This window comes from Dipteris shenzhenensis, chromosome 9 (genome assembly GCF_047967505.1).
Source record: "Dipteris shenzhenensis isolate YYH24624 ecotype China chromosome 9, Dip_SZ_1.0, whole genome shotgun sequence".
NCBI classification, from domain to species: domain Eukaryota; kingdom Viridiplantae; phylum Streptophyta; class Polypodiopsida; order Gleicheniales; family Dipteridaceae; genus Dipteris; species Dipteris shenzhenensis.
In genome coordinates, this window is record NC_141604.1 from 31,087,231 (window position 1) to 31,090,235 (window position 3,005).

Below are 3,005 nucleotides of genomic sequence, written 5' to 3' on the forward strand. Positions count from 1 at the left end.
CTTCTTCGTATGGAACATAAGCATCTATCTTGTTCGTAAGTTGATCAACATCATCATCATGTATCCATAGCATAATGTATGCATGAAGGATTCCATGGCTCTGTATTTCATATCTAATTAAGTAATGCTTCACCCTACCCAACAAGCCATTGTCGCTCAAGATATATTGTTGTAGGAACTTTTGAATCCTGAGGTGGAAAATCATGGCACATTCGACAAGGCAATCTTGCCAAGTGAACTGCAGGCTGTATTGCTTCACAAGTTGTTCGAGGTTGTTAAACTCCAACCATCATGTCTTAGTAACCTCATCGGCCGTCAATGTTAAGAATATGTGTGGCAAGCCCCATTCATTGACCATTGTTATTAGATCCTTTAGGTTTCTTCGATGCCAGGATGGAGACTATGGGATCGATGCTGGGATCTCAAATTTTAATGTCTCTCATCAGTTCCTCACTTGTCGCATTTGGTCTTTCATGAATCTTTCGATTGATATCTCTTTGCAGAATCATTGTTTGCATTGCATTTGCAATTGCTAATGATTGCTAGACTTGATAGATGAGAAGTAGGTATGGCTTGTACAGTGTAAATATTGAGAAGAATATTGATATCCTCATTTTCAAATACTCATGAAAGAATAACCGACCATCGTGTGCACCATGTCCGAAAGGGAAAAGAAATGGGAAAATTGCACTCTCGATTGTAAAATCCTCACTTTCTATCATTCCATTATGTGTGGCGACCACCTGTCGTTCAATCAAATTTACTTCTGTACGTATCATGATTGTCCCAACCTCTCTAGTCACCGGCCTAGAGAATTGTGCCTTATTAGAAATGTGGTCAACACGCTCCAATAGTGACAAGTAGTTTCTTTCATGTGCACTACCCGTCGCCTTGAATGGAGAATCAGTGGAATGTTTTCGTAGTATCTCTGCTATAGCGTCGTCTGATGAGACAACACTAATATACCTAGCCTAGGATGAGGCCTCTCGAGCATTGTCTTGTATCCTTTATGATCAGGTTCGAGGCGAGATTGAAAGATAAGATATCTCTAGTGCCAGACAAGAAATCGTCTGAATTTTGGCAGGCTCTCTCTTCTCGATTCCAACATATCAGGGGATTATCCAATAATGATCTTGATGTCAATTGGCCTACTACTAGTAACCACATCACTTTTGTTACATTTAGACTCAGATCTAATAGCGATAGCATTTGCATGTGAAAAACATGTGTGTGAAGAATGGATTGTATGTACTCGATCTCGTATGGGATAGAGTATACTTTCCGAAATTCATGTGATATGCATGCCTTACAAAGCATGCATGTCGCAAGGTCCCCATGAGATTTTTCCACGTGTACATAGAGTAATACATTTGAGAAACAATAAGGAGGGACTAAATCTGATTGTTGTAGGCTTTTGGATTGGAAAAGCTTCTTGCTCTTTTCAGTCCAGAGCTCACGCTTTCCACATGATACATGAAACTCCAACCTTTTGATGCTTTCTGATGCATTCTGAGCAATCTTGATTCCATATTCTTAACATTGCATCTACAAGGATCCAAGCTCTTGCTGATGGGTGGCTGGCTATAACTTACGTTTCTTCTTATTGAACGTTCTTCTTATAGCTACTCATCGCCTGTCAACAATTCTTTGCGTCCTCATGAAACTAAGACTTTGTCTACAAAGTGTATAGTAGAATGCGAATTAGTGATTATCTTAAAATTTTTTGAAATGTTGTGATGTGAATTTACCATACGTGGTGTGTGTTATATGAAACTTGTAGTTTTATTAAACGTTTGCTTGATAAAAAAATGTAAAAAAGAAAGTTCAAAAAGGAAAATACCTGGTATGAAGCAAGTACACGATAGCAAGCTGAAGGGAAAAATGAATTTCAAATTGTACATAAAAAATGTAAACACCTACTGTAAGACAATGAACGACACAGATTGTCCAAGCAATATATTAAAATATAGTATAATTGTGGATCCAACCCTCTTTGTGCAACATTTGAAGGCCAAGGCAAAGAGCAAAACAAAGTTCTGGTACTAGAGTCACAACCTCTTCTATGTTATTTGAAGGGATTTGCTTTGCATTTAAGTCAGGTTTTTAATGCATGAACCTTTTTTTAGCTTCTTTGAAAATATATACAATGTGCCTCCATTAAAATATGGCGTAAAAATCCAATGTGGTGCACCTATTGACATAGCGATTGGTGGAATAAAGATGCTATGTTTTACTTGCATTATTGATTCTTTCATGAAAGTACACTGCCTCTTCTCTGCATTGCCTTTAAAACTTTTGGCTACATAATAAGTAATCAGGCTAATGCCTAAGAATCCTTTCATTTGTGCTAGGAAAAGCTACTTTTTAAACCCAGATTTTATTTTTTAATCCTTAAAAATCTCATATGCATGATCTTGTAGCCAAGCAGTATAGGTCGCTGTAGGAAAGTTCGTAGTAGTAATCTCCACTTCTTTCATAGAAGCATTGTTTGATGTGTTTATTGTGGCATGTGCATATTCCTCAGTTGCATTTGCACCAATCTTCTTCTTAGCCATCGCGTACAAATTTGGACATATACCACGGGATTTCCTCTATCTCTACAAACTATGCCAAGCCAAACACTTCTCATTCAAAGATAGCGATTCATCTACATATTGTGCATGATATGTAATATTTCCTATGATAGTTGTCACATGCTTCTCCAATTCATTTGACTAGGTTATGTCTCTGAATATGTCTTTTGCTTGATCTTGTACCTTTGACACATCTTTCAGTTTATTTACCCTTTGCATCACATGTTGTTTGAATACATTCAACATATTGTCACTGTCCCTGAATTTTTTGATTATAGCCTTGTCCATTTGTGCAACAAGTAATAGTATTTCTCTTTGAATATACCCAAATAGCCTCTTCATTTCCTTGGAATGTTCCTTTTTTGCCATGTCAATACGTTCAGCACATCCTAAATGTAAACAAATTACAAAGTTAAGAGACAGAAAATGTAA